This window comes from Triticum urartu, chromosome 2A, assembly GCF_056163025.1.
Source record: "Triticum urartu cultivar PI428250 chromosome 2A, HENAU_Tu73, whole genome shotgun sequence".
In the NCBI taxonomy this organism is placed as follows: domain Eukaryota; kingdom Viridiplantae; phylum Streptophyta; class Magnoliopsida; order Poales; family Poaceae; genus Triticum; species Triticum urartu.
This window is the reverse complement of record NC_141874.1, coordinates 450850770-450860540: the sequence shown is the minus strand read 5'-3', so window position 1 is coordinate 450860540 and position 9771 is coordinate 450850770.

Genomic DNA, 9771 nt, shown 5'->3' with positions numbered 1-9771 from the left:
TAATGGCGCACCACTAATGCGCCATTAATGGCCAAATTAGGTGCGCCATTAGTAGGCCTTTTCCTAGTAGTGTTGGTTTCCTATTTGACACACAATTTTATTTTCATATCTAGTCTAAAATTTGTTCCCTTTGTTATTTTGACTATCAACGGTGTTGAATGACACATAAAAAGACGATTTTACCCCTGATGCAACTTGTGACCAAAATTATTCACATGACTAAAGGAGTAATCTGATACGTCTCCAACGTATCTATAATTTATAAAGTATTCAAGCTGTTATTTTATCATTCTTGGGTGTTTTACAATCATTTTATAGCAACTTTATATCATTTTTGGGACTAACCTATTGACCCAGTGCCCAGTGCTAGTTGCTGTTTTTTGCTTGTTTTTACATCGCATGAAATCAATATCAAACGGAGCCCAAACACAACGAAACTTTACGGAGATTTTATTTGGACCAGAAGGAACCCATTGGACCAGAGCTGCACTTGGGGGGTGCCTCGAGGGGGGCACAACCCACCAGGGCACGCCAGGGCCCCCTGGCACGCCCAGGTGAGTTGTGCCCACCTCGGTGGCCTCCCACACCCCCTCTTTGCACTATAAATTCCCAAATATTCCAAAACCCTTTGGGGTTAACCTAGATCAGAAGTTCTGCCGCCACATGGCTCTGTAGCCACCGAAAACCAATCTAGACCCATTCCGGCACCCTGCCGGAGGGGGAATCATCTCCGATGGCCATCTTCATCATCTCGGCGACCACCACGATGAGGAGGGAGTAGTCCACCCTCGGGCTGAGGGTTTGTACCAGTAGCTATGTGTTTAATCTCTCTCTCTCTCGTGATCTATATCATGGGCTTTGTTAATATAGTCGGATCATATGATGTTTCTCCCCTTTATACTCTCGTTGTGATGAATTGAGTCTTTACCCTTTGAAATTTTGTCTTATCGGATTGAATATTCAGAGATGAGAACACATGATATATGTCTTGCGGTATGAATACTTGAGGTGACAATTGGGGTATCTTATTGATTCACTTGATATATGTTATGGCATTCAACTCGCGGATTCCTGCGGTGATATTGGGGTAATCTATGCATAGGGGCTGATGCACGTTTTTCTCTGACGGAAACTTTGGGGTCTATTTATAGTTCTTTGTGTGGATTGAGTATTATGAATATGAATATGCTTTGGTGTTATTCTAGTACGAACTATAGGATAGATCGAACGGAAACAATAGCTTTGTGTTATTTTAGTACGAACTCTTGAATAGATCGATCGAAAAGAATAGCTTTGAGGTGGCTTCACACCCTACAAACAATTCCTACCTTTTATTCTCCGCTAATAGGAATTCGAGAGTGATTCTTTGCTGTACTTTGAGGGATAATCATATGATCCAACTATGTTAGCACTGTTGAGAGATTGCACTAGCGAAAATACGACCCTAGCCTCATTTTAAGCATTGCAATACCGTTTTGTGCCCGTTTACTATTTGCTACCTTGATGTTTTTATTTATCCAGATTATAAAAATATATTTCTACCATCCATATTACACTTTTATCACCATCTCTTCGCTGAACTAGTGCACCTATACAATTTGCCATTGTATTGGGTGTGTTGGGGACACAAGAGATTTCTTGTATTTGGTTGTAGGGTCGTTTGAGAGATACCATCTTCATCATCCACCTCTCACGGATGGATAAACCTTAGGTCATCCACTTGAGGGAAAATTGCCACTGTCCTACAAAACTCTGCGTTTGGAGGCCCAACACCTGTCTACAAGAATAAAGTTGCGTAGTAGACATCAAGCTCTTTTCTGGCGCCGTTGCCGGGGAGGTGAGTGCTTGAAGGTATATCTTTAGATCTTGCAATTGAATCTTTTAGTTTCTTGTTTTCTCACTAGTTTGGTCTATAAAATAAAACTACATAAAAAATGGAATTGAGGTTGCATCATATTATTGATCATCTTTATAATATCTTTCTTGAAAATGATGGAAAGGAAAATTGTGCTCAGTTGATAGAAGAAGAATTCAATAAAATGATTGGCATAAATGATGAGCATGATTGCAATGTTATTAGTATGAATTCTTTGAATATCCATGATGCTAATGATATGCAAAGCTACAAGCTTGGGGATGCTATATTTGATGAAGATGATATTTTTAGTCCCCCAAGTTTTGATGAGAAAATTTATTATGATGATTGCACACCTCCTATTTATGATGATTATATTGATGAAAGTGGATTCAGAGATGTCATGACTTTATTTGATGATGAATCCACTATTTTGGAAGAGGTTGCAATTGATTATGACAACAAAGTTGCTATCTATGATGATTATGGTGACGACATGTATGCTATATTGAATAATGATAACCATGAAACTTGTCATCATGATTTTAATTTTCAATCCCATGATAGTTATTTTGTTGAGTTTGCTCCCACTACTATTCATGAGAATAAATTTGCTTGTGTGGAGAGTGAGAAAATTTCTATGCTTATGCATCACGAAAATAATGATTTATGTGATAGATATATTGTTGAATTCATTCATGATTCTACTACAAATTATTATGAGGGAGGAACATATGCTTGTAGGAATTGCACTAATATCAAGTTCCCTCTCTTTATGTTGAAAATCTTGAAGTTATGCTTGTTTTGCGTTCCTATGCTAGTTGATTCTTATTCCCAAAAATTCTTTGCTCACAAAATCCCTATGCATAGGAAGTGGGTTAGACTTAAATGTGCTTGTAATATGCTTCATGGTTCTCTCTTCATGTTTCAATTCTTATCTTTTATGCGAGCATCATCGAAATCATCATGCCTAGCTTAAAAGACATAAAAGAAAAGCACTTGTTGGGAGACAACCCAACACTTTTACCTGCTGTTTTTGTGTGTTCACATGCTTATGCTACTGTAGTAATCATGTTTTATTGCTTTTTTCAATAAAGTGCCAAGTAAAGCCTTTAGGATCTTGTTGGGTGATATTTGCTTTGATCTTGCTGAAAAACAGAAGCTTTTGCGCTCACGAAAATAATTCTAGTTTTTAACAGAAGAGTGCTATTGAGTTGATTCTTTTTGAAAAATATTAATATACAAATTTCTCAGGTTGTCCTAATTTTTCCAAATTTTAGGAGTAGCAGAAGTATGGTTTGAGTACAGATTACTAAAGATTGTTCTGTTTTTGACAGATTCTGTTTTCAATGCATAGTTTGCTTGTTTTCTAGTTTCCATGGCTTATATTGCTCAATATAAATTGTGGAAATGATATGATACAGTAGGAATTGTGTGAGAACAATCATGAATCTTGTCTTTGACAGTACCAAAAGTGAAATGTTTTGCTCTTTATCATACTAACCTATCTCACAAAGTTCTGTTAAGTTTTGTGTGATTGAAGTTTTCAAGTTTTGGGTGAGATGTCGATATGAGGAGAATAAGGAATGACAAGACCCTAAGCTTGGGGATTCCCAAGAAACCCCAAGGAAATATTCAAGGAAGATCCAAGCAACTAAGCTTGGGGATGTCCCGGAAGGCATCCCCTCTTTCGTCTCCAATATTATCGGTAACCTCACTTGGAGCTATGTTTTCATTCGTCACATAATATGAGTTTTATTTGGAGTGTCGATTTATTTTGTTAGGATTTGCTTTCTATTATTTATAATAATGTTTTGCATCTTTTATTTCAATAAATTGGCAATGATAGCCTTTGCCATGCTTATTTTGCAAGTATACATGTTGCTGTTTGAAAACAGAAAGTTTACCGCTGTTGCAAAAATTCCTTAGAAAAGTAAGAATGTGATAAAATGCTGAAACTTTTTGCAAAATGAGATCTGATAAATTTTCTTCAGTGTGGTAAATTTTCATAATGTTTGGAGTTAGGGAAGTATTAATACTCTTGCATTCTTCACAGACTGTACTGTTTTGGCAAATTGCTGTTATGTTTGCATATGTTTTCTTGTTTAATGATTCTATTTGAGGATAGGAGTATTAAATATGCAGAGGCATTTAGTATTCAATGTTGAATAATAATTTTAGTGATTTGCTACAGTAGAGAATGATAAGGATTTTGCATTGGTTTATACTAACTTATCTCACGAGTTCTTGTTGAGTTTTGTGTGGATGAAGCTTTTGAGATTTAGGAAAACCGTGATATGAGAAGAATTAAGGAGACACAAAATCTCAAGCTTGGGGATGCCCAAGGCATCCCAAGATAATATTTCAAGAAGTCTCAAGCATCTAAGCTTGGGGATGCCCCTGTAGGCATCCCACCTTTCTTCTTCAACAATTATCGGTTAGTATCGGTTGAGCCTAAGTTTTCGCTTCCTCACATGATGTGTGTGAAAGTGTGTTAAGTCGACTAGAGGGGGGGGGGGTGAATAGGCGATTTTAATGAATTCTTCACTGAGGAATTTCAGAGTGAGGAAATTTCTTAACGAAGAACTACTTGCAGCGGAATAAGTACTCAGGTGCAAACATAACAGAGCAGTAGCACAGTCATCATGATGAAATGAAAACAAGCACAGAGTACAGAAAGTGTAAACACAGGATAAGCAGGCTGAAGACAAACTGATTGATGAAATTGAACTGAGGAAATTGAGAAAGTCTTCAGTCAAAGTCTTCAAACATTAGCGATCAAGTATACAACACAGTAATGAGGAAATGAAAGGGTTGAGGAAATAGAACCAGTTAGCTCGATGAAGACAATGATTTGGTAGACTAGTTCCAACTGCTGTGACAGTCGTACGTCTGGTTGGAGCGGCTAAGTATTCAAACCGGAGGACACACAGTCCCGGACACATAGTCCTCACTGTATTCTCCTTGAACTAAGGTCACACAGACCTCGTACAATCACTTGTGGTAAGTCTTCAGGTGACTTCCAAACATTCACAGACTCGGTCACTCGGTGATCCACAATTTCCTCTTGGATGCTCTAGAACATGACGCCTAACCGTCTGGAGGATGCATAGTCCTCAAAGGAAACAAGCATCGGTTCCACACAGGAACAATCTCTTCATTGATGCTCAATCACTTGGGTTCTTAGGTGTTTTGTTTGGGGTTTTGGGTTTTCCTCACTTGATGATTTTTTCTCAAAATCCTCGGAGGATGGGATGCTCTCAATGACAAGTGTCAGTTTCTCGCGGAGCAGCCAACCAGCTAGTGGTTGTAGGGGGCGGCTATTTATAGCCTTGGGAGTAGCCCAGCATGATAAGACATAAATGCCCTCCAATGATATGACCGTTAGGTGGGTAGATATTTTAGGACAGCTGGCGCATAGCACAACAATGGTCAAAAATTTGAGCTCTCAAATTCCTCAGGGCTATCATGTTCCTCACTTGTAGGCAATCCGTACTGGCGAATTCCTAACTCCTCAGTCAGAACAAATTCCTCTGAGACCAGAAGAACTTCGTCTCTGTCATTGAAGAAATTGACTGAACTGTATGAGATTTCCAATGGCTTCACTCGAAGGGATTGGTAGGTGTAGGATTTTGAGTTGAGCATCACCTGGAAACTTTTCCTTAGTTTTACCTTGACCCCCTTTAATAGTATGGTGTTTCCTATGACTCAAGAAAGAGAAAATGAAACTACGAACACAAAAGTCTTCATGCTTCATATTCCTCGCATGAATATCAAGTCTTCACGGTCACACCAATTTATTCACTTTCAAAGTCTTCAGAAATCTGAAGTCTTTAGTTGAAGACATTCATTTTTAGGGGTCGAATTTCTCTGTAAATATCAAACTCCTCATAGACTTATAGACCTGTGTACACTCACAAACGCATCAGTCCCTTAACCTATAAGTCTTCAATACACCAAAATCACCAAGGGGCACTAGATGCACTTACAATCTCCCCCTTTTTGGTGATTTATGACAATATAGGTTAAGTTTTCAATGGGGATAAACATATGAAGTGTAAATACTGATATTGAGGAATTTGATTGCAAGATATAGAAGAAACTCCCGCTGAAGATGTGCGCAGTGAGCAATTTGCTTTTGAGGCAATGCACATTTGAAGAGTAGAATCATGGAGATCTCCCCCTATATCTTGAAATTCATACACACATTTAACATATGGTATGAAGAATTTGAAATGCATGATGAAATATGGTGGCTGATGTAATTCAGCATGCGTGCCTTAACATATATGAGGAAATAGCATGCAGAAGAACATAGCATAAGTATCAGACCACCATCAGGTTAAAGTTTACAACTCAATCCAACACAGTTTTCAGAAGAACGAGAGTTATAAATTAGCAAAAAAAACCGCCCATATAGATAGACCCGTTTGAAGACTAACTCAAATTTCTCCCCCTTTGTCATTGAATGACCAAAAGGGACAAAAAGTGAGGACTAACGCCCCTGAAGAATATCATCACAAAGTCGATGGAGGAGCGTCAACGTTGTTGGGGTTGGTTGTTGAAGTAGGGCATGTCGCAGTGTCGTCCAAATCTTCATGTTCATCAGTCTCGCGCGATCAAGAATAGGAGCTGGCCACCAAGTGAGGAACTTTGACCTTCTTGAATTTCTTCGAACGTGGCTGAGACCAGTCAAAGTCCTGCTTGTAGCCCATCTTCTTGAGGTCATCTTCACCGTAGAGATGAGACAGAACATCCCAGGTGTGATCAAAAACTTCATGGAGGTAGTAATGGTTCTTCTTCATTGAATTCTGAGTGATGGTCATGTTCTGAAGAATTGAACCAAACTGACGCTTGACCCATTTATGGTTGCGATCGACCTTCTGGTGAAGACTGAGGAGAAGCTCACGATCAGTCAACACCCTTGAGCTGTGCCTTGAGGATTTTGCTTTGAAGCATTGGCGGTAGAGTCATGAGTGGCAGAGTCATCATTGGTGGAGTAAGATGCAACTTTGTAGAACTGACCATCCAATGGACGAATGCCTTCATCAATAACAGAAGTTGCCTTGCCCTTCTCATCAGATGAGGAAATAGGTCGTTTGAAGACTTCAATGGGCGGCAAGTAACTGAGATGATTCTGAAAGTCAGCCTTGTAATTGATTGAAGACCTTGATCTGAGGAATCTCATAATCCAAGGAGCATATGGCTTCAACTCAAAAGGTGACAGTGCAACGCTTGCCAGAGTCCTCATGAAGAAATCATGGTAGTTGATTGGAACGCCATGAATGATGTTGAATAGCAAATTCTTCATGATGCCAACTGAGGGAGTCCTGGACTAAGGGGTCCTCAGACGTCCGGCTTGTTATCCATGGACCGGACTGATGGGCTGTGAAGACATGAAGGCCGAAGACTGTACCTGTGTCTGGATTGGACTCTCCTTGGCGTGGAAGGCAAGCTTGGCGGCCGACTATGAAGATTCCTTCTTATGTAACCGACTCTATGTAACCCTAGATCCCCCCGGTGTCTATATAAACCGGAGGGGTTAGTCCGGAAAGCATATACTCATTACCATAGTCATACATGCTAGGCTTCTAGGGTTTAGCCATTACGATCTCGTGGTAGATCAACTCTTGTAACACTCATATTCATCAAGATCAATCAAGCAGGACGTAGGGTATTACCTCCATAGAGAGGGCCCGAACCTGGGTAAACATCGTGTCCCCCGTCTCCTGTTACCATCGATCCTAGACGCACAGTTCGGGACCCCCTACCCGAGATCCGCCAGTTTTGACACCGACGTTGGTGCTTTCATTGAGAGTTCCACTGTGCCGTCAATGAAAGGTTCGATGGCCCCTTCAATTGTCTATAGTGACGCTGTCCAAGGAGAAACCTTCCTCCCTGGACAGATTTTCGTGTTTGACGGCTTCGTACCGTGGGCCAACTCGCTTGGCCATCTGGAGCAGATCGATAGCTACGCCCCTGGCCACCAGGTCCGATTCAGAAGCTTGAACTACGTTGCGGATATCCGTGGAGACTTGATCTTCAATGGATTTGAGACCGCATCGATCGCTCCCCCTCGCCCCGATGAACATGACTTAAATCTGTCATCGTATCACATCCAGGAGATGGTCCCTGTTGCTGCAACGGCCTTAGAACCGGAGCAGATCGTGCCATCCGGGGCCACCAAGTCCACGACGTTGGAGCCGCACACGGACTCGGCACCCCGCAATATTTGCGTCAATGGAACTCCGGACTCGTCTCCGGTTATAAGTCCTGGACCGGGTACGCCTACAGACACCGAGCTGGATTGGTTATCGATTTTCGAATTTAGTGCCACAGACATCTTTCAGCACTCACCTTTGGGTGATGTGCTAAACTCTTTACATAACTTGTCCTTGGAGAAGGACTGATAGCCGAACTATGTTCGGTTCGAGCCAGAGGCTGATGATGGGAAATTTCGCTTCCCACCCGCCACCCACTTCATAGCCACTGTCGAGGACTTAACCGACATGCCCGCTTCTGGCTCCGAAGACATTGACGGCATAGACGACAATGCCGATAAGGAGCTTGGCCAAGACCCGCCAGTCATCAGGCGGGGGATGTCCACCCCTTCATATGACGTGTACATGATCGATACACTTAAAAAGCCTCGCGGCAAGGACAAGGGAGACCCAGTTAAAACTCCTGAGACGCAGTCTAAGTTCCGGCACCCCAAACGCCGCCCCAAGTCATGCCGCAGCAACGATGGCACTGGAGAAAATAGTACTCCGGACGGCGCCGAAAGCAATGAAAACCCTGTGGGAGCAATATCCGAGCAGGAGGAACAAGAAAACGGGCAAGCCAGCCCCGATGAACAGGCCCGCCCAGCGACGGTTTGGAGGACGACAACTACCTTCCGCTCTCCGAAGATGAGGTAAGCCTCGACGATGAAGACATCATCATACCCGAAGAGCCCCTCGAGCAGGAGCGCTTCAAGCGCAGGATGATAGCTACGGCAAGGAGCCTGAAAAAGAAGCAGCAGCTTCAAGCTGACCAAAACCTACTCAATGACAGATGGACCGAAGTCCTGGTCGCCAAAGAATACGACCTCAGTGGCCTAGCCAAAAGCTATCCAAAGGACAGATTGCTATACCAGTCCGATGATGGGGCGTTGGAGCCCATACCATCGTCACACAATGCGCCAGGTCGCCGACAATTCTGTCCGGATAAAGAGGAAACTCAAGCCAAACACCAGACCGCCCAACCTCGCCGTAAAGGCAGGAACAACGCAAGCCACGATTACCCAGACAACCTGTAGAGGGACCTGGACAATAGAGCAGGACACGCAAGACCGATCTACGGATCGCGAAAGCATACTTCGATACACGACGATGGCTACCTATTCGGACGTGTCAAACCTCGTCACGCCCGAGCCGAAAACCGCAAAGGGACTCCTTCGGAGTTACGTCACAGTGTGGTCCAACATAGAGGCGCCGCACACCAGTTTTGCTTCATCGATGAAGTAATGGATCATGAATTCCCCGAAGGATTCAAACCCGTCAATATTGAATCATACGACGGGATGACCGCTCCCGCGGTATGGATAGAAGATTTCATCCTCCACATCCATATGGCCCATGGGGACGACCTCCATGCCATTAAATACCTCCCACTAAAACTAAAAGGGCCAGCTCGGTACTGGTTAAACAGCCTGCCTGAAAATTCCATAGACAGCTGGGAGGACTTGGAAGAGGCCTTCCTCGATAACTTCCGGGGAACACATGTCCGGCCACCGGATGCCGATGACCTAGGTCACATTGTCCAACAGCCCGGAGAATCAGCCAGGGAGCTCTGGACTCGGTTCTTAGTCAAAAAGAACCAAATCGTCGACTGTCCGGACGCGGAAGCCCTTGCGGCTTTCAGACACAGCGTCCTGG